General features: G+C 42.9%; 1 protein-coding gene across 5 annotated transcripts in view; it reads right to left on the reverse strand.

Moving 5' to 3' along the window:
- LOC126341299 (kelch-like protein 26) overlaps positions 1-22,714 on the reverse strand; it is a 272,243-nt gene that overhangs the window by 84,253 nt on the left and 165,276 nt on the right. For all 5 annotated transcript variants that reach the window (XM_050001763.1, XM_050001765.1, XM_050001764.1 and 2 more), the window contains exon 2: positions 7,083-7,151. The gene's annotated coding sequence lies outside the window, so the exon portion shown is untranslated. The remainder of the gene's footprint in view (positions 1-7,082; positions 7,152-22,714) is intronic.

The following is a 22,714-nucleotide window of genomic DNA, read 5'->3' on the forward strand; positions in this document are numbered from 1 at the left end:
GCTTCTACTAGTTTTTCCATTCGTCTGTAAAGAATTCGTGTTAGTATTTTGCAGCTGTGTCTTATTAAACTGATTGTTCGGTAATTTTCACATCTGTCAACACCTGCTTTCTTTGGGATTGGAAGTATTATATTCTTCTTAAAGTCTGAGGGTATTTCGCCTGTCTCATACATCTTGTTCACCAGATGGTAGAGTTTTGTCAGGACTGGCTCTCCCAAGGCCGTCAGTAGTTCCAATGGAATGTTGTCTACTCCGGGGGCCTTGTTTCGGCTCAGGTCTTTCAGTGCTCTGTCAAACTCTTCACGCAGTATCGTGTCTCCCATTTCATCTTCATCTACATCCTCTTCCATTTCCCTAATATTGTCCTCAAGTACATCACCATTGTATAGGGCCTCTATATACTCCTTCCACGTTTCTGCTTTCCCTTCTTTGCTTAGAACTGTGTTTCCATCTGAGCTCTTGATATTCATGCAAGTGGTTCTCTTTTCTCCAAAGGTCTCTCTAATTTTCCTGTAGGCAGTATCTATCTTACCCCTAGTGAGATAAGCCTCTACATCCTTACATTTGTCCTCTAGCCATCCCTGCTTAGCCATTTTGCACTTCCTGTCGATCTCATTTTTGAGACGTTTGTATTCCTTTTTGCCTGCTTCATTTACTGCATTTTTATATTTTCTCTTTTCATCAATAAAATTCAATATTTCTTCTGTTACCCAATGATTTCTACTAGCCCTCGTCTTTTTACCTACTTGATCCTGTGCTGCCTTCACTACTTCACACCTCAAAGCTACCCATTCTTCTTCTACTGTATTTGTTTCCCCCATTCCTGTCAATTGTCCCCTTATGCTCTCTCTGAAACTCTGTACAACCTCTGGTGTAGTCAGTTTATCCAGGTCCCATCTCCTTAATTTCCCACCTTTTTGCAGTTTCTTCAGTTTTAATCTGCACATCATAACGAATAGATTGTGGTCAGAGTCCACATCTGCCCCTGGAAATGTCTTACCATTTGAAACCTGGTTCCTAAATCTCTGTCTTACCATTATATAATCTATTTGAAACCTGTCAGTATCTCCATGCTTCTTCCATGTATGCAATCTTCTTTTATGATTCTTGAACCAAGTGTTAGCTATGATTAAGTTGTGCTCCGTGCAAAATTCTACCAGGCGGGTTCCTCTTTCATTTCTTAGCCCCAATCCATATTCACCTACTACGTTTCCTTCTCTCCCTTTTCCTACTGCCGAATTCCAGTCACCCATGACGATTAAATTTTCATCACCCTTTACTATCTGAATAATCTCTTTTATTTCATCATACATTTCTTCAATTTCTTCGTCATCTGCAAAGCTAGTTGCCATATAAACTTGTACTACTGTAATAGGTGTGGGCTTCGTGTCTATCTTGGCCACAATAATGCGTTCACTATGCTGTTTGTAGTAGCTTACCCGCATTCCTATTTTCCTATTCATTATTAAACCTACTCCTGCATTACCCCTATTTGATTTTGTGTTTATAACCCTGTAGGCACCTGACCAGAAGTGTTGTTCCTCCTGCCACCGAACTTCACTAATTCCCACTATATCTAACGTTAACCTATCCATTTCCCTTTTTAAATTTTCTAACCTACCTGCCCGACTGAGGGACCTGACATTCCACGCTCCGATCCGTAGAACGCCAGTTTTCTTTCTGCTGATAACGACATCGTCTTGAGTAGTCCCCGTCCGGAGATCCGAATGGGGGACTATTTTACCTCCGAAATATTTTACCCAAGAGGACGCCATCATCATTTAATCATACAGTAAAGCTGCATGCCCTCGGGAAAAATTACGGCCGTAGTTTCCCCTTGCTTTCAGCCGTTCGCAGTACCAGCACAGCAAGGCCGTTTTGGTTATTGTTACAAGGCCAGATCAGTCAATCATCCAGACTGTTGCCCTTGCAACTACTGAAAAGGCTGCTGCCCCTCTTCAGGAACCACACGTTTGTCTGGCCTCTCAACAGATACCCCTCCGTTGTGGTTGCACCTACGGTACGGCTATCTGTATCGCTGAGGCAAGCAAGCCTCCCCACCAACGGCAAGGTTGATGGTTCATGGGGGGGGGAGGGGGGGGTGCAACATTAGACTGTAGAAATGTCTTTACGTTGGACAGTGTTTTGGTGTCAACTGGGTCCGTTGAGATCACATGGATGGCGTCGTCATTGCCTCCTCCCACCACCCTACTCCCTATCCCCTGGATGTGGCATTCCTCCCAACCGATTAGTGCTACAGTTACGCGTCCAAGATGTGTTGTTTCCTAAAGTATTTTACGTTACCGTCAAGACTTCGCTTACTTCTAATCATAGCGGTCTTTTACATGCCATTACAGAATTTTGGAGTTTATCACTATGTCTGTTCACAAAAAATTCCGGAACACCTGTAATTTCGCGCCAACGGCTTGGTGGAGAAATGCGGCTGGTATCCCTGCACACGCCTATGTTTAATGTGTAACTGCCGGGAAGTTTCATTATTGTATGTGTTAGTTATTGTTCAGCGCTGTATTGAAGAGAAAGTAGTGTCGCAAACTGTGCTGATGAGTGCTTAAACCGAACTCGGTGTTACGAATAGTTCACACGGTTTAAAAATGGTCGGGTGGAAGTTAAAAGATAGACCTCTATGAGGGCGCCCTTCGACCTTTACCGACGCACATGTCAGGAACATCAACGAAATTGTGCGTGTCAATCGAAGATAGACAGCTTGAGAGATTGCAGAATAATGCAACATTTCAGTTGCATCATGTCATGAAATCCTTAAAATGTTCAAATGTGAGCGAAGTCCCAAAGGATCAAACTGCTGAGGTCATCAGTCCCTAGACACTGCTTGAACTAACTTACTCTAAGGATAACACACACACACCCAAGCCCGAGGGAGGACTAACCTCTGGCGGGAGGGACCCCGCAATCCGTGACATGGCGCCTAAGACCGTGCGGCCTCTCAGCGCGGCATGAAATCCTTACACAGCATCTTGGAGTGCATTGTTTTACCGCCACGTTCGTCCCAAAGCTCTCGAGTCAAGACCAGAAAAACCTCTTCGCAATCTGCGAAGAGTTTTTGGATCGCGCAAATGAGAATGAGATGTTACTTAACAGAATGTAAACTGGTAATGAGACGTGGCTCTCCTGTTATGTCGAGATGAAGGTTCAATCTTCACAATTGGTCGGGAAAGGTTCTCCAAGACCAAAATAAAGATAAAGCTCGTCATGTCTGGTCAAATATCAAAGAGATGCTGGTAGTCTTCTTTGACTTTGAAGGATTAGTTCAGCATGATTGCGTGTCACAGGGAAAAACTGTTAATCGATGGTACTATCGGGAAATGCTGCGACGCCTGCGAGAAGAATGTGAGAAGGAAACAGCCTGAAATGTGGCGAGGCAAATCATGGCTCTTGGATCACGATGATGAGCCCCGAAATTCATCCCTGTTGGCGCGTCACTATTGCACAAAAAATGAAATCACTGTGCTGCTCATATTTCGTACTCTCCAAACCTGGCCCCTGCAGATTTTTTTTTATTTCCAACGTGGAAAACACCATTGAAAGGACGCAAATTTGCAACGATAGAAGAGATGAAAGAAAATTCGCAGACGAGGCTTCATGAGATCCAGCAAGAGGCGTGCCAAGACTGCTTCTGGATGTGGAAACTGCGATGTATCAATAGTGGAGGACAGTATTTAGAAGGAGACCATGCACAATAAGAAAAAAATAAGTGTTTGAAAAAAATTGTGGACAAAGTTCCGAAATTTTTTGAATACATCTCTTATGTTACTAGGCTAATAAAAGGAAGAGTTTCACTCAGATGCCAGTGGTCATTCCGTTGCTAACAAGTCTTATTATACCTTTCAAAGCGGAAGCGATGGCTTCCCTGTTGCTCTTTCGGGACGAGCTTGGTACTGGCACAAGATGGGTACTAACAACATTCGAAACGAAAGTTACACAAATGTTGGACCGTTTAACATGCCACGCTCAGAATGAAAATTTTCGTTCTGGAGACGATCACGCTATACACTGTGTTTTGGTGTCAATTTGGTAGACGAGATCACATGGGTTGTGTCGTCATATTGCTGAGCCTAAGATCGAGGAACTTTTCCAAACTTAGAGCCTCAGTTTAAAAAGGAATGCCAATACTAAGTTTTCTTGTAGTAGATTGGTCTGCTACTCAACAAAAATCCCTGTGACTATCGCGTCACTTGTTGTGCCAGCTTTTTTACAACATTAACGAAGAAAGTGCTCCTGGCAAACGTAATTCTCAACCAACTCTCCCTCCCCGAATCGTGCAAGAACTGAAAACAGCGCTGATACGAGTGGGCTCTTTAATAGTTCGGTAGCCCGCATGAACAACTGCCAAATGTGCATTAGTGCCCATGAGGACATATTCCTTGCCGAGAGTCCGATATTGAGCTCTATGTTCTATCATTAACGTCGTCTTTGTCTGTTATCCAACTTTCCCATGTGGTGAAATCTGTACCATTTTTCGTTATAAATATACCACTCCACCTCTATTACTTATGTAATGTGTTTCATGTCGTCCATCATTGCCTGCGACTATCCCTGGACAACATTGTGTCTGTTCCTTGGCAGTTGTCACTCAGTGTATGAACTCATGTTCAACAGACGCACGATAAGTTGGATTGGGAGGGCTGGAAAAGAACAGTCCGAGAACCTTAAGATTGCGCTTCTAGCGATCTCAGAAAAAAGTGTACCTGATACGTACGTATCTTCGACCGCCGCTCGTGCCAAGTGACTCCTTTCATAATGCTATTCCCCATTGGCAGCGCCATTGCGATGTGGGGCCGGTGGCACTATGTGGGAGAAGCGTCTATCCACGTGTGGGTAGTTGTGAGGCCGCTGTCCTTGACGGCAGTGAGCTGGCGGCTCGCTCGCATTATCTCTGCAGGCTGCTGCTGCAGCTGCTGGTGCTGGCTTTGCCGCGTGGCCTTGCGCGCCGGCGACAAAAGAAGCGGCCAGGGAAAGCACAGCAACGGTTATGCCGCATGCCCTTGGGCTTCGCTGCTCCGTACAGTTGCTACAGCTGTATTACCACTGGACGGCGCTCTTGCCTCTGAACACCATTTGCGGTTTCAAACTGCCGAGTTGTTCTTCCTTTGAAGCACGCCGTAGTCCAATACAATTGCACTGAGGTGACCAAAGTAATGTCGTTGTTGTGGTCTTCAGTCCTGAGACTGGTTTGATGCAGCTTTCCATGCTACTCTATCCTGTGCAAGCTTCTTCATCTCCCAGTACTTACTGCAACCTACATCATTCTGAATCTGCTTAGTGTAGTCATCTCTTGGTCTCCCTCTACGATTTTTACCCTCTGCGCTGATCTCCAATGCTAAATTTGTGATCCCTTGATGCCTCAAAACATGTCCTACCAACCGGTCTCTCCTTTTTGTCAAGTTGTGCCAGTTGCGTATCATAAAATGCGGCTGAGAACCGCAGGCCGCACGAATACTTGATTCTGCCAACATGTACGCTCACTCCAGCGCTCTTCAGTAACAGAGAACACGTCAATGAATACACAGCGACCGCAGCGTCGCCGTTCTCAGGCGAGTCATACCTGCTGAACAGCGGAAGCAAAGAAGGTAGCCGGTACAGCACTAACTTAAGAGCGACGCCTGATTTCTAGTGCATGCATCCTTCTACATTACACTCGTACTAATTCTGTTTCTCATCTCTGACGTATAACTGTGTTGAGGTACTCTTTAAGGATAGTTACACTGCGAAAGAAAAAGAGGGATTTTCTTCACAGTTGTATGTGGCACTTCAATTTCCGCTACTTAGATTCTGCATAACTCACAGGTAATATGCAAGATTCTTTTATTAAACATAATTTTCGAGCACGTGCCTCACATAATTACTCATTCAAGTTCACGCAACGTCTGAAATATTCATATCACATCACAGGTTCTAGAAATATCCAGTTTCGGATTTGCTATCGTTCGTATAACTTTTGTTCTAAAGTATTCAGCGAATACTGTATAGTGGTGCTTGAAATTGATCTTAAAGTTTGCCACGAAAAGAGATTATTGTATTTTCTACTTAGATTTTCTGGTAATGCCGATTGCGTCTTTTGCCTTATTAGTCTTAAGCGACGAACTTCATGCGTAAGACACAACAGAGGAACAGAATACCAGCTCTGATAGTAATTACTGCAATGGTAGGGCGATGCTCCCTTTGGGGAAGAAAAAGAAACAGCCTTTTGGAGCGACATTGATCCATAGAAGCGGTTATCTGTGTTCCAGGCGCAGCTTCCCATTGTTCCTATCTTTACGAACATACTGAAATGATTTTAAAAGCAACAATTTTACGTTACAATATCTGTACCTTACTGCGATTCATCTACTTTGGCGGTTATACCTACTAGGATATGTAAAGAATCTTACCCATCAATGGAGGGAGGCGCACTATAACTAATGTTTTAACTCAGTTCACAGAGAGTTTGAATTCCAGAGACAAGTGACAAAAAGGTGAGAAACATCTATCTATCCTTCAGGCTTTCTGGGAGAAATCAATGATCAACCAAATTAATCAGTAGTATCTTCGTATACCAGAACGCGATAAACTTCTGGTTAAGTGTTACGCAGCAGTATTAAATCCTCTGTCCCTGCTATTTAATTTAATTGTTTAAATCCCGTCACAAACTATGTCAGTGCTCTCCCCCCAATCATAGATAAGCACCTATTGAAGATGAATTTTAAGGATATTTTGCTGACGAAATTTTTTTTGCATAAAAAGTTTATACTTTTGGTGTAGCCTTTGGGCCTTCAATTTCTGTAAGACTAATTGTTGAAGACGCTGGGAAACAATCGCTATAGCGGTGCGCGGTGTATTCCGTCCGTAGGGTGGTTGGGGGCAAGACAGAGAGCGACATCTAGACACGATAGGAAGGCAAGTAACGAAGATGACGATACATCACGAAAAGAATGACGACATTAATTCGGATACAAACTCAGAAAGTTTGAGTTTGATATGCGTGCTCCAAACTGTTTCGTTTTACACTGGTACTTAGGCCATATTGGACTAGTAGATAAGAGCAAAAAAATAGCATCTGTACTTACATATTTTTTCCGCCTAGATGGGAATGGTAGCTATAACGGGTAACGACTCGTCATTCTTCTGTACTCCATCTAGACACACAAAACAAATGTATGATTAATGAACACAATATTTCTTGAAGTGAGTAATGCTAATTGTATGATGTGATCAAAACAATCAAAGTTCGTACGTGAAAATGTGCTTATGGTTCGCAAGTGAAATGCAACCTCTGGCATGTGATAGACGAGACGAAACGAAACGTAGATGCCAGCCAAAAACTGTAATAACTAAGTAATCACGTATTTACTTAAAAAATAAGACGAACTGTTTGAAAGTCTACAAATATAGCACTTCAAAACAAAACTATCATTCTAAAATCAGCTTAAGACGCAAAAAAAAGCGTCACGAACAAAATACATCGCAGCAATAAAAAGGCGTTTTTATTTACAATACGAACGTTTTCCAGAGCACAATGAAGCTACCGCTGCGGCTGCCGCTGCCGCCATCAAGAAGCTGTTCCCTGGATGCCGACAGATCCGCACCTTCCCATCGGCATGATAAAGAACGTATTGAGATTCATCAGACCACGCCAACGTCTAGTGCCGATGGTCACGTGCCATTTCAGTCGTAGCTGTCGATGTGGTGGTGTTAACATTGGCACATCCATGAGACGTTGACTGCGGGGGCCCATCGTTACGGGTGTTGGGTGCACTTTGTCTTGAGACACACTTCCATTCTGCCCTGTATTGAAGTCTTGCATTACTTCCACCACAGTTTGCCACCTGTCCTGACCCGTCTGCTCAGCCTGCGACGTCCGACTTTCGTAATGAGGGGTGGCCACCCAGCCCCGCGACCTCTGAACGTGGTCACCTTGGTTTAGTTACATGTTGAATACAATCATCCCAGCACTCCTCGAACATCCGCCAAGTCGTGCAGTCTCCTCAATGCTCTGCTGAGCCCTAGGGCTATCAAAATCTGTCCTCGGTCAAACTCAGATACATCGCGCGCCTTCCACAACGCACGGACAGCACGCACACTGATACTGCATTCTTCTGAATAGCTGTCACTAGTTACGAGACGGCAGTATGTCAGTGGTCATAATGTATTGGCTGATCAATGTACATCTGTGTGTCTATCGTCGTCGACTTCACATTATTTTATTTAGTTATTTTACAATTTGTATCATTTCCACAGTATGGTGTGTGCGTGCGTTCGTGTGCGTGTGCGCGCCTGTTCACGCGCATGCGTGAATTCTTACGATAAACGTATACCGAACTTTTCTGGTTTGCGTCTTAGCTTTATGAAATTGTTTGTGGTAATGTATTTACTCGTAAGTTATAATTTATGATATCGGAGAGACAATTGTATAAGTCTTGTGCTCAAGAAGCAATATTCACGAATTTGCGGCATTGGGAATACTACACTGTATAGCAGTACAAACTTTTGTTTCCTCATGATTTGCCTAACTTCTTAACGTTAGCACGACTATTCTTCATGCTGAATCGCTGTAACATTCAAATAAACTGTCAACACCAAACTGGAAGTTTCGATAGCTCTACTAAACAAAACAAAAATTGCATCACATTCTAAGATGAAACACTGGAGCTCACTTAGTTTCCTGTTTCATCATTTTATTGGCCTATAAGGCTTCATTAAAACTCATTTCCTTGAACACATCGGACACACTATTTTCGAGAAAAAGGGGTAGTACGGTAGATGTCTGACACCCAATATATAAGGACATACGTTCTACGTGTACGTCCAGTAAGGTTTACGAAACATAGCCAATGTTGGTGTGGCACAAGGGACGGTGTTACGGTCGGTTCTCTACACGCTATTAACACCTGACGTGCCAATCGCAAACCACGTGGGCGGACGAAGCTTGAATGTATGACAGATCCGTCGATTGATCCCGTAACCAGTTGGGTCGTCAAGTGGCTCCTGAATTTAAGCAAGACAAAACCCAATGTAATATCAGCGTCGGAACATCCTGGCGAATGTACAGACTGTCCAAGTTCACAGGAACAGAGTGCGATAGAGTAGAACTGTGCCTCACCTCATCGTTACGTAGTTGGCTCGGTTAACGTGGCACCAGAACGCTCCGACTTCGGGGGAGGCGCTGAGTCGTCTCAAGCACCTCTATGTCGCTATATCAGTGTTACTAGAAAAAGTCTGCGTGATTCTGCAGAAGCCACTGCTTCGACCGGTTCTGAAGTATGCCTTCATTGGGTAGGGCGGTATTAGCACGAGCCTGATTTAAAGCAAAATCAAATCTACAACCTAAAAACACGCACAGTCCATCAGTAACAGCACCAGAAGCAATGCCTTTCACTTTATTCTTAGCTGTGATTACAGCAGTCTTCAACTCAACGTTTTCTTTAGCCTTATACACATTCGCACGCGAGCTACGATGATGACTATGGTTAGGAGTTGTACACGTGCAACAGCACTGAACGGCTCACAATAGGGTGTCGCTATCGTCGTCATCGTCGCTCGCCTATTGCCTATAGCTGAGTTGAAGACTGCTGTTATCATAGCGAAGAATAAATTTAAAGGCATTGCTTCTCGTGCTGTTATTGATGGACCGTGCGTGATTCTACGTTGTAGATTTGATTTTGCTGGAACTCAAGACTGGTGCTACTTCGCCTGTAACCGTAATGGTTGGTTAACTTCTATTTGCTAGATGTGGAGTACGGTGGCCTTGAGAGTTTTGCTCGGAGAGATGCATTTTTTATCGTTTTTTTCATTTTATTGAAGTTATAGGTGGTAGCAGTTCTTTTTTAGTTCCTGCACAAGCTTTGTTTATACGCACTCGTGGTCACAGGAAGGTGGATGAGGCTGTATATTTTTAGTGTAAAAGACATAGTGGTTGTGAAGACACGTCTAGCCAACATACAGTATGTTTACAAGTCGCACAATCAGCGGGCGTTTTCGGCAGACTGCAGGATACTTTTACGAGAAAGCGTCGTATCAAGACACTTGGCCACAAAATCCATCGTAATATCAATACGAGAAAGCCCGATGAGCTGACTAGGTAGTCAGCACCGGATGAATGAAGAATCTAGAGGATTGCGTCCCGTTCTGAGCAGCGGCTCTGATTATTCTGGACCTAACCTCTGTGTGGACTAGCGGGCCTAAGTCAGCTAATAGACATTAAGCATTGATAGTAAATTACAGTGACTTTCAGATGTACTATGTACAACAACTTCCCTAATTGACAACTAAAACTGGTTCCCTGAAATTTAACAAAGGCTGCCTCGGCGCCACATGCAGATGTCAAGTTTAGAGAAACGGGCTGTGAACACAGAACAGAACAGGGAAAATTTGCTAGTCTTCCCAGTCGGGCAGGACTTTCGTCAAATTTTTGTCCATATTGATACAGGGCGCGCACACTTTTTCAGAAATGCCTGTTTCACTAATGCTATCCCAGTTTTAATTTGTGCGCTGCAGTTCCTGTCACTTTCGATCCCCCCGCCACCTGGGTGTTACAAAAACGTGTTCCATGTTTTGAGAAGTAGTAGTATGGACGAAAACAAGACAAAAATGTTCAGTAAACATCGGCTCTAAAAGCCATACCTTAAGAGCTGTGAGCACTTTTTCGTCTTCGCTATTGTGAAACATCTCTTCTGCAGCTAAATCTTTGCTTTCTATTTTTTGGGCGGAGGCAATATGGGTCATAACAAGCAAAAATGTCCCGTAAACATGGTCTCTAAAAGCATACTTTAACAGCTTTTGGTCCATATTATTATCTACCTATCCTACAGCCTTACCCAGCAGACATATTTCTTCTGGACGTACACGTTAACAGAATGTGGATTGTTTTTCCAAGACCCTCAGAAGGTAGAATGTAGTCCCTCAACAACCAAGCACTGCAATTCCACACACATCGGTGTTCCACAAGCAACAGTATGGCGCACGTTACGTATGCCTGGCCCCTACCCTTAGTGTTTACGGAAGATTCAATGCTTTCGAAAACGAGATGAAGGTAGACGATTGGAACAATGCTGTTGGCGAATTGTAAATCGCCGCGTAATCTCACCAATTTAATTTACTTATGAGGCCACTTTCATTCGCATACGGTGTGAGTGACTCTTTACGCACGTACGACGTCCGACGAAAATCAACCCGTCTTTGTGGAGACGCTTTAAAAACATTTATCTGCAAACATTTGATGTGGTATGACAATCAGATGATTAGGTTTGTTGTTCTACCGCATCGGTAGACGACCCGTTCTACCGAAGAAATGAGGAGACAAAAAATATTCTTAAAAAGTAATTTCAATTACTGTAATCTGTATATCTGATATCCATAACGTGCTACATGTTAACGAATGGCTGGTGATTTTCAGAAAGACTTGCGAAGGAAAGGAGCGGCGCATTCCGGGGTCCACGGCGGTGCCTCCCGTGCGGGGACGACGAACTGGGCACAGCGCCAGTGTCGCAACCGGGGTCACGTGACCCCGTGCGGCGTCTCGTGAGCAGACCTGTTGCTGGCCGCGGCCCACGCTGACCGATCCCCAAGGAAAACCTCGCCGCTCGGCGTCACGCCTGCGGCTCCTGTCCGCCCTCGGTGGGCACGTGGCTAACAAGTCAATGATACGGCACGCTCACATCGACTCCGTGAGCTAACTCGTTGCGCCTCGCCAACTGCCACCTGCCGTATCTGACAGGTAGCTAATATTGGCTTTCTTTACGACTGTTCTTATCATATGCCTTTTCTCTCCAAGAGTTAACTTGCTGTAGCTCACGAACAGGCACCTGCCTTATCTATTAAACAGCTGTTCTTGTGTCTCTTCAATACTTACTTCGCTGCTTTTTGTGATGAACAGGAAGATGGAAGATTGGTTTCCGGTAGCCATTCTTCACTGCACTTTTTACACTTACACACACACACACACACACACACACACACACACACACACACACACACACACACACACACAACGTCCCTTTCCTCAGAGGCATGCACGCATACACACAAAATCACTAACTGCACCATCACTAATAAATTCCACCGAATACAATCAAACATAATCCCAGACGATCGCGGTAAAAAAGCGGAAAAAATGACTGACACCAACACAGTGAACTAGTAATTGCGTAAAAACTAAATGAGCCTGAATGAGGACGAGGAAACTTCAAGTTAACGCTCCTACTCGTATACAACACGACAAACATTTAACACATTACGCTGCAATGTTTTCCATAATAAGCTAAAAACAGGCACTTGACGTCCATAGAGCTGTTAAGGAACCCCTTGTTTGCTGTTAACAAAAATCCACTGACGCAGGAAGATCTACAGAAACACCATCGGTTAATAGTCACACACAATCCCGCACAGAGAAGCAAGTGACTGAGTTGAAAACAAGTAAGTCGTCAGGTCTGGATAGCATCGCAATTCAGTTTTACGAAGAGTACTCTACAGCACTGGCCTCTTATTTAGCTTGCACTTGTCACTAATCTCTCTCCCCCAGTGCATGGTCCCAAGCGACCGGAAGAATCCGAAGGTGACTCTTGTATATAAGAAATGTAAAAGAACGAACCAGCAAAATTACAGACCACCACTTTTGACATCATTAAAAATATATATGTAGTTTGTGTGTCTAAATGTTTTAATGAAGTGTGTAAAAATTTGAAGTAAATCGGACAAGCTATTTCGAGATTTTTGGTAACAATGTTTCATCTTGCTATATTAAATATATATTTATATATTAGAGATATTAAAAAGATGCATGCATATGTCCTGCCGATGTTCATTATAATTGAGTAAAAGAACTTCGAGATTCTCGGTAACACTGTTCTCCTTTGTTTAGTCCAGATATATTTATCCAAATCTACATTATATATGAAGAAAAGTAGTAGTTTAAAGTTGTTACCAAAAATATCGGAAAGTGCTTGACCGATTTACTTAAAGACTTTTACACCATACTCTAACGAAAATTTAGACATACAAAGGCATCCCAATTGACAGCTGCATTCTGGCCTGAGCTGCCGCAGTTGGAAGACATGTGCGCGAGAGTTGTGTTTGCTTGTGTGAATGAATGGTGTGTTTTTCTCTGTTTCCGATGAAGGCTGTGGCCGAAAGCTTGCGTGTTAAGTGTTGCCTATCTGCAACTTGGCGTGTTATCTTTACGGTAAGTATCAATCTATCTTTCCGAATATTGATGTTCCTACCCGGCGTTCCCATTGTATAATATATATGTAATTTATAAATGAACATTTAAGATATAAAGGGAAAACATAGCTACCAAAAATTTCGGAAAGTTGTTGGACAATTTACTTCAAATATAAACTCTGTACTTATATGACCATCAGTCTGACGTATGCTACATAATTTGTTTACGTTTGTAATATATACATACATACATATTTAACACAGAAAGGTGAAGCATTACTACCAAAAATCTCCTGAAGACATGACAGTTCCGTACAATTTTTGCACGATATTCTAATAAATATTGAGACATACTTAGTCTCTGACAGAGAGAAGAAAAATGCTCTGCTAAGTTTTAAAAAATGTGTGGTGTTTATTTCTTTCTCGCTGCACCTATTATAGCTGGGCATGTAGTAAACCATTAGACAAATTGTTTCTCTCATATAAATTCTTTGTTCCTCTGAACAACATCTAGCAAAAATTGTGTACACAAAGATGTGTTTTGTTTTCTTCGTCACTTTCGTTTTTATATAAAACAGGAAAGTTGCGTTTACGGCTTAACGGCTTGTGCTAGAATACTACAACGGAACCGAATCGTGGGAAACTTTGCAACCCTACACATTCGAAACAAAGCTATGCGAAGTATTGATTGAAGGGGGAAGGAAATCTATAGAAGGGGGGAATGGGCTGAAAGTGTGGCCAGAGAGAGTGGTAAGTAGTTTAAGATGTATATGCAATTCCCACACATATTTATAAATGCGAAGCACTGTCTGAGCCTTTGTCCGTCGGAATGTTCGTGAGAGTGTGTCGTGTAAAAATCTGAAGTAAATTAGTCAAGAACTTCCAGAGTTTTTTGGTAATAATGTGTCCCCTTTATATATTATATACATACCGGATGAGTCAGGAAGGAAGCTACATGCCTTCTGGGTCATAGTATTGGTGATTCTGAACAAAAAAACTTCCAATGAACATATGCCTTTTTCTTAACCGTATCTGACATACAGCTGTTTGAAAATCATGGGCGTCAGTCATGTGAGCTAATGAATATCTGCACGTTAATGCGAAAACAAGTTTTCAACGACGTTTCTCAGTGAATGTGTGGCGCGGTATTATTGATGACCAACTCATTGGTCCCGTAGTTTTCGACAACGGTCTTAATAAATTACAATATTTTGATTTGCTTCAAAATGTGTTGCCAGGATACTTTGAGGATATTCCTTTGTCTACAGGACGTAGTTCTTCCTTTCAGCACGACGGAGCTCCAGCACATTCCGTTCGGCCAGTGGCAGTACCTGGCTGGAACGTATTCTGGGCATTAGATAGCTAGCGGGGGAGTCCTTTCTTGGCCACCGAGGTAACACAGTCTTACTCCATCAGATTACTTTATGTGGGGTTCGCTGAAGTGCGAAGTCTACAATCGCAGAGGGGACACAAAAGGACGAACTTCTTGCTCGTATTTTATATGCGTGTGCTCAAGTAAAGGACCGGAGGGAATTAACTCAGTTCAGCAGGTACCAGTAAGAGCTGCAAAAATGGTTTGCAGTTGACGGTCGGGTTATTGAACAGGTTTTGTGAGGAGAGGCGCAGAATTAAACAAAACATTGTGCTCTAATGTTTAATTTACAATCAGCTACTTTGTCCTGTTCCCCACTGTTTCCACTAGTTTCCTCGAAAACTGTGAAGACTAGGACGTACATTTATATGACTCTTTTTAATCAGAATCCGTAATACTATCATCCCTCACAGCACGTAACTTTCCTCCTGACTTCCCACGTATTTATATATCATATATTAAAAATATATGGCTCATGTCCGTCCAAATATTCATTAGAGTACCATGTAAAAATATGACTTGTATCAGTCAAGAACTTCTATAGTTTTTTAATAACATTTGCACAGTATATATTACATACATGATCATCTCTCTATATACAAGGAAATGTCGTGACTGGCTCATCATCGTCCAGCTCAAACCGTTAAGGACAGAAACATGAAATTTGGAGAGGGTGGTGTTCTTACGCTGTAGGTATGTGTTAGTATTGCTCGTAATTTCACGTTGTAAGGGTGAAGTAGGGGATGAAATGTTTATTGAAGGTATGTCGCTATTAAGGCAATTTTAAAGCTAGAGCTACGGATATTGGTTTCGAGGTTAGAAATAAAAAACCTATTTGCTTCTGCATTTTTGGAAATTCGGCCTCTAAGGGTGTAAAACAGTGTGTAAATCATTATTCAATTACTAACACAGCTTTCTTAAATCTACATCCATGAAAATTGGTATCAGACTTCACGGTTGGAAATAAACAATACGTATATCAGTGTTTTTCGCAATTCAGTCCCTGGGGGGGGGGGGGGGTGAAATAAGGGATACAATTTTTATGAAAAATACAGTATTTCATTACATTAAAACACTTTTAAGGCAAAAACCTACGAAAAAGGTATTTGACTTCGAACGAACTGTGTATTAGGGGATGGAAGTTTCTATGGAAATATCACAAGAATTCAATAGGCAGGATGAACAAAGACTTCCAACTCCAGCTACCAGAATGCTTAGATGTACATTCGGAAACGACTATGCTTCTATGGCCTTAAGGAGTTCGAAAATTTTAGATGTAGTTTGTAAACGACAGAAAAATACTATCAAAAAATAAAAACAAATCTATGCAGACCATAATGTCTACGCGAGCTAAACGGCGGGCGCTAAGATTATATAGTCAGAGTGTACATCAAGTCCGAAAACACTTTCAATCATTTTTGCACCAGAACCAAACACTGTACAGACATCGTATCATTTTGAAGAGAAACCCTGAAAGTTAAGATTTTTTTTATGTATGCCGCCACAGCGTAGTTTGGTAATCTGCCGATAGTCCGCGCTAGTGCTGTGCTACAGAAGGGGAAAGCTGTTTCATGAAATTGCCTCCCCAATCACCAGATCTCACTCCGTGTGACTCTCTTCTGTGGGGAAACGAAGATCTGGTGTATGTACCGCCTCTACCACGTGATGTAGCAGAGCTCCGGGAGAGAATACGGGAAGCGATTGCCACAGTCGAAAGTGTTCCCAGACTTTATGCACACCCTGTATTATATGTAGCTTATTTTCATTAGAGTAAGATGCAAAAATTTTTAATCAATCGGTCAATAACTTTCCGTGATTTCTGGTAAAAACTGTAACAGCAACTTGTCTTTATATAGTAGTACAGATATACATAAATGCTCTGACGGACAGGGTGAGCTAGGTTTTACGGCTGTTGGCAGCTAGCACTAAATGAAGAAAAATTAAAGTTAATGCAGATGAGTAGGAAAACCAATCCCGTAATGTTCGAATACAGCATTACTAATGTACTGACACAATAACGCCGATTTAATATCTAGGCGTAACGCTGCAAAGCGATCTGAAATGGGGAGATCACGTAAGGACGATTGTTGGGAAGGCAAATGGTCGACTTCAGCTAATTGGGAGCATTTTACAGAAGTGTGATTCCTCTGTGGCTACAGCGTATAGAACATTCATTAGTGCGACCCATTCCCGAGAATTGCTTATGTGTTTGGGATCGCCACCAGGTCAGATTTAAGGAAGACATCCAACATATCGAAGCAGTTTAGATGGAGCTGCTAGGTTTCTTGCTGGTAGGTTCGATCAATACGAGAGTGTAACGGCGATGATTCGTGAAATCACGAAGAAGACCTTGTTCTTCTCGCGAAAAGCTACTGAGAACATTTTGGAAAGAGGCATTTGCAGCTTATTGCAGAAAGATTTTACTGCTGCCAACGCACATATAGCTGAAGGATAGAAAGACAAGATAGGAGACATTAGGGTTTGTAGGGAGGTATATAAATAGTCGTTTTTCTCTAGCTCCAATTACGAGTGAAATAGGAAATGTTTAGTAACCTCCCGCCATACTCTATATAGTGGCTTGCGGAGTATTTATGTAGATATAGATAGCTGACTAGTCAGTCTTTGCAAATTATGTCGCTAACGCTGTCCTGGTGAAGCTATGTTGTTCGTATCGACCTCAAAGGCCGTCGTTCATTTTATATTAGAATCTACAGACGTGGCCTGATGAGCCGCTCGTGGCAGTCGAGCTGTCTAATCATTAACAGATATCTTCCCGTTATCGAATCGTTTGATCTAGTCCCGAATACATTTTTTGCGCTCAGCTTCTGTGCACTTACACTGACATCTCAGGTCGTACGCAGTTTGACGCAACAAAACAGAAATGTACGAGTTTTGAAAGCGCATGAAATTTGACGCGGTTGTGGAGGAATCTCTTTCATGTCAGTGCTTTATACGCTAAGTAGCGATTCTCGTCATTTATTACCTTGAAACGATAATTAAATGGCCAACCTAGCTACAAAGAGGTGTTGATATACTTCACTGGGGACATACTGAAAATGTGTGCCCTGACCGGGACTCTAACCCGGGATCTCCTGCTTACATGACAAATGCTCTATCCATCTGAGCCACTGAGAGCACAGAGTATAGTGTGACTGCAGGGACTCATCCCGTGTACGCTCCCAGTGACACCCACATGTCCACACCATTACATTCGTAGTGTGCGTAATAGATGTTTGCCCATCATACTCATTACTCGTGGCAGATTAATCTGTGTGGACATGTTGGGAATGTGGGTTTCACGGGGAACGTACAAGGGATAAGTCCCTGCAGTCGCACTATCTTCTGTGCTCTCGGTGGCTCAGATGGATAGAACGTCTGCCATGTAAGCAGGAGATCCCGGGTTCGAGTCCCGGTCGGTGCAAACATTTTCAGCATGTCCCCAATGAAATATATCAACGTCTCTTTGCAGCAAGGGTGTCCATTTAATTATTTCATTCAAGCAAAGCTGTATGGTCATTAACGGTAACTGTTCTTTCGGGAATAGATACTACCGTCATATTTATCACCTTGTTAGGCATGCAGATGTCGCTTTTTGGTACACGCTGCCATTTAAATATTGGTCAATTACCCTAATTTATTGGAGGCACCTTGTAAACCATAAATCATTTTATCACGTGAGTCTACGGATTAAATGCAGATGACAATGCACTCACAGGCGTAAGGTTCATAATACAAGGCAAATCTACTACCTCATCCTGGTTGTCGGACTGGGAATTCCAGCTTGAATAAAAAAACATTGTGTTGTTACATTATAATTCAATCGTGAGCATCGCTTAAGTTTCACAGACAACACGCGTTCGTAGATGCGCGCACGGCTGTGACATCAGTTAGTCTTTGGTTCGTCGCCAGCTAACGGTGTAACGGAAGGGCTCTCCTGTTTATGAGTGAGGAGATTTTTCGCGCCGTGAGACGCTACCCTCAAAGAGGTTGCTGGCGGAACAGAGGCCTACCAAGCGAAACGGGGCGTTGCCCGCACATTCGATACGGAATCCTGCCTACGGTCTAGGGAATACCGCCTCACACCCGGACGGCTGTACGTCCATCGCAAGTTGTGTGTTCACCAGTCTGTTGTACCAAGAATAGCCAACACTGCTGAAAGAACAGTAGCTTTTACAATATCACCTGGTTTCTTACTCGGCCGCGCTTAGGAAGTCTTTTTTGGAAGTAATTGTCTGTCGTGTAGCGTTACACGGAAATGGAACACTAACGACAAACAATGCAGACAGTAACAGAATACCTTTTCAAATGCGGCTTTACAGAAGGACGCTGAAGACTACATGGGTAGACCGGACAACCAATACAAAGATATTGAATCAAATCGAGGACGAAAGAGTTTTATGGCACAAACTGAATAAACGAAAGGATAAGTTGAGAGGATATGCTCTCAAATATCACGGAACACTTAATTTGGTAATGGAAGGACGTGTATAGTGTAAAGATTGTAGACACTCAGCAACGCTTGGCACATAGTAAGCACATTCAAGGGGACGAATGTTCCGATAGTTTTGCGGAGACCAGTGTGAAGGGTTGCATCAGTGTATACTGAGGACTATTACTACAACGTATCCCTACTTTTTATCTTTGCGTTTACCACCGGTATGTACGCCGAACACTACTAAAAAATTTGGAGACATAAACGCAGAGTCTACGAGGAAATGCACTGAACAAAGCGCTAAAAACCACAACATACATACGATTCGAATAAAATTATCAAAGAATATTAGGGACGTGGCATACAAAGATGCTAACTGTTAACTATCAACCGGTATCGTAGACGAGAATCCCGAGCAAAACACTAATTTATGCGACACGCTATTCATGGAGACATCAAATATCAAAAGAGGGGAGATGACTAGAGGGAAAAGGAAATGGCACTTATCTCAAGGCCTAGCTGCAATATTTCTGATTATGAAATTAAAGCAATTGTTTCATATTAAGTCGCACCTCCAAATCTATAATGACTGTCAGTCTTCAGCCTGTAGTCACAAGCAAATATTCAAAATAAACGGGGATGACAGTAAGGAGCCACCATTAAGCGACACGGGAGAAGGACGCTGAGGAAAGTTTCTGTAGTGAGGGGGTCACTGCCCGAGTAATTGCATTCGTAGTAGCTTTTTGTTAGAGTTAGCAGTGTGCAACAGGCTGAAAGGGCGTACCCACGAAGGAGCACCGGAAATGAGCCAGCGATCGCGTTGTTCGACGAAAGCTTAATTTCTCGAAGTCTCGTTTCGTTCCCTTAATCTTCTCGTGAACAGCCAGCTGCACAAACGAAAGGGTTGCCTCAAGGCATTTCAATAGCAATTACAAACGATGAAATGTTTGTTCTCTTGGCCTTTTCAGTTACTTCAAATGGGCAAACAAACTATTTGCAATTAAAGGTTATTTTAAGACATCACATTCTATGCCGCTTGAGCTATTAGACTACTGATACTCCAACTATGTCGACAACTTTCCGAAGAAGGTAATTGGTTATTAACTTCTCCAAATCACTACGTATCATTTCTTGTTCAGATTCCTTGAGGAAAATTCTTTATCTGTTTGTAATTTTTTATTCTCCGATTATTTTTATAGTAGTGAAGTAGACTTTCTGCACGTCAGTGGAAGTACTTTATCATTTACAAGTCTTTACCCTACGTGAACGACATATGTTTAAAACGTATCTACAGATAAAAACTGATGCTCACCTGTAACGGAATATTAATGAAAGGGTGATGGGGTAGAGCAGTACGTTACTACTTCATTGGGGCTAGTTGTGTAACGAGTCGCGTGCATTTTCTTATAATGTATTTTCTGTGTAAAGGAAACTACTAAAAGAAGGCCAACGGAGACAACGCTAAAAGATACATATAGCGAAACGGCAAAATATATGTCAGGTTACCAGTAATTTGTAAAAACGAAAGAGACTAGAAATAATTGAAACAAATTACACGTCAGAGAAAAACAAATAATACAACACACTAAAATTTTAATCAATGCTTACTAGGATACGCATCTACTTCAGCAACATGCCCCATTATGGAGTAAATTGTTACTATGTGCATGACCACAAATAATCTGCGATCAATGGCATTCCCGATAGCTGGAAATAGGGGGGAAATGCGATTAATCTATAATAATGGTGTTACATTACAATTATTTTGTATTAAAATAGCTCTAAAGGCTTCTTGTACAAAAATGACTGAAAAATTTAACAACCAGCCCCTGTCTCATGTATCTCATTAATATAAAAAAATATTTTCAAAATCTAATAGACCTACAGGATACATAAAAGTGATGCTGTGTATATTCACACGTGAATGAATGGTTTCAGTCAACCGAATTCTCAAAAAATACTGCGCGGAACATTCATCTGCGAAGGTTCGTAGCCGGGAATAGCTCGTTAGCATCATTGGCATGTAATTTTTTTTCACAAGCTTGAAATTTCCGGCCTCATTACTTTTCCATTGCAACCGGAGCGTAGCGGACCAGCGGACAGAGAGGTTTCCTAAGCCGGAAAACAAGCCGGCGTTCACGCAACAACGGCTGCGACATTTGAGCCAAAGTTTCGCCTACGCCGCGCCAAGGTCTCACGAGCTTGCTACAGTAGAACGAGCCTGACATTCTCACCGGACAGTCAACGAAACGCTGCTACTAACTTCGCAACTTCCTCGGCGAGAGAATCGTTGCTTCGTTTACGTCTGCTCGATTGTTTTTCCCAGACAACATAGTGAAGATGTCAATTTACAGTCTTCGTTTCTTCGTTGCAGAGCTCTACCTCGACTTAAGTCGCGAATGAGAGAAAATCACACACACACACACACACACACACACACACACACACACAGAGAGAGAGAGAGAGAGAGAGAGAGAGAGAGAGAGAGAGAGAGAGAGAGAGAGAGAGATAGAGAGAGAGAGAGAGATAGAGAGATATATGGTTTGGGTTGAGGTGGCGCTCGACGTCATGGTCATCGGCGCCCTGAACAAAAGTCAACATGCAAATCTCATGGGTGAGGACGAAGGCTGTCCCCACATGCGGAACAGTTTATAACGTATTAAAGTCTGCCGCCCTGCCCTACCAGTTTGACGGATAAGACCTGACCACAAAATTTCACCACTCTTGTAACACTGGTATCGGTATCTGCGAGGATGGTGGGCAAATCTCCAGCGAGACCGAGGGCTGCCCTAATATCAGTATACAGGACACACGTAGCCACAATGTGATGAACTGAAAGCGGCACGCCACAAACTTCACAGAATGGTGGATCCTCCCGCCGGAGGAGGAAGCCATACGTGAAAGGGCTAGACCCGATGCGCAGTCTGGTAAAGAGAACCTCCTTCCGGCGAAGATGCTGACATGAAGTGTGCCAAGCCTTTGTGGTCGATTTGAGCGGCAGCAGTTTCTTGTCTGTCACCTGCAACCATTCGGTTTCCCACTGACGCATGATGCACCTGTCAGAAAATGAGATAATGGCGCGTAATGGGATGGGACACTGATGGACAGCACTATCCCAACATGCTTCCTTGGCAGCTTTGTCAGCCACGTCGTTATCCTGTATCCCTATGTGGCCAAATGCCCAGGAGATCACCACCTCCTTGCCACGGTGTTGGAGCCTCAGTAACGAGTCATAGACGAGGTGAATCAGCGGGGTCTACCGCATACAGTTGGTGACGTGCCTGCAGTGGACAGAGTCGGAGCAGGCAAGAAAACTCGTACGGTGATGTCTGTGAACCCTCTCCAGTGCCATCAAAAAGCCATATAACTCTGCATCATAATTTGTTAATTGTTCTGAAAGATGCACTTTAATATCAGGGAAACCCGCAGAACAACCGAGCGCAATCCCCTGCTGGGATCAATGTGTATAAATAACGATAAAACTCTTGGTATATACTTGAAATAGACGAAAACAAAGTTGTAAAAACCAAATCTGGAATATAACTTTTCGTGTACTGTGTCAAGCTTTAAATGACTTTGGACCCTGAAGACACCAAGGCGGTAGTGTGTTCCATCCCTGGGTGTGTATTTTCAAGTCCAAGAGATCCGGATCCTTGAGACAGTCTGTAGATCGTATACCAAATGGCTGGGTCGCTTGGGACCGATTCCTGAACAATCGTTCGAAGGTGGGTGGGACC

The sequence above is a fragment of the Schistocerca gregaria genome, chromosome 1, assembly GCF_023897955.1.
Source record: "Schistocerca gregaria isolate iqSchGreg1 chromosome 1, iqSchGreg1.2, whole genome shotgun sequence".
In the NCBI taxonomy this organism is placed as follows: Eukaryota; Metazoa; Arthropoda; class Insecta; order Orthoptera; family Acrididae; genus Schistocerca; species Schistocerca gregaria.